Source organism: Mizuhopecten yessoensis, unplaced genomic scaffold, assembly GCF_002113885.1.
Source record: "Mizuhopecten yessoensis strain PY_sf001 unplaced genomic scaffold, ASM211388v2 scaffold10423, whole genome shotgun sequence".
Lineage (NCBI taxonomy): Eukaryota > Metazoa > Mollusca > Bivalvia > Pectinida > Pectinidae > Mizuhopecten > Mizuhopecten yessoensis.
In genome coordinates, this window is record NW_018408539.1 from 22,908 (window position 1) to 23,613 (window position 706).

The following is a 706-nucleotide window of genomic DNA, read 5'->3' on the forward strand; positions in this document are numbered from 1 at the left end:
ATCTAATATATATATTCATTAATGTATAGGCCTATATAATAATTAATAGATTTCTGCCCGTTCCTGTAAATCGTCGAACCCCTAGTCACGGCATTTCGGTGATGTTTTCTGCACCAAATCGCATATTTCCAGATAGAATGTGACATATAGAAGTAAATAACTGTGACATTTCACAGTAATAAAGAAGTATTCGGTTCATAACTGGGTCGTATGGGGTAGTATTGGGTGGTATGGGCACGGACTTAGATCTAATCTAATTCCGTGGTATGGGGTAGTATTGGGTCATAGTCATGGCAATTCGGTGATGTTTTCGGCACCAAATCGCATATTTCCCGATAAAATATGGCAGATGGATGTAAATAACGTCTACAAAGGTGATATTTCACAGTAATTAAGAAGTATTTGGTTCATAATGGGGTCGTATGGGGTAGTATTGGGTAGTATTGGGTGAAATTGGGTAGTATTGGGTCATAGTCACGGCAATTCGGTGATGTTTTCGGCACCAAATCGCATATTTTCCGATAAAATATGACAGATGGAAGTAATTAACGTCTACAAAGGTGATATTTCACATTAATAAAGAAGTATTTGGTTCATAACTGGGTAGTATGGGGTAGTATTGGGTGGTATTGGGTGGTATTGGGTAGTATTGAGTAGTATTGGGTAATTAGACGCACCGGATTTAACGCTTGATATACAAAAATTC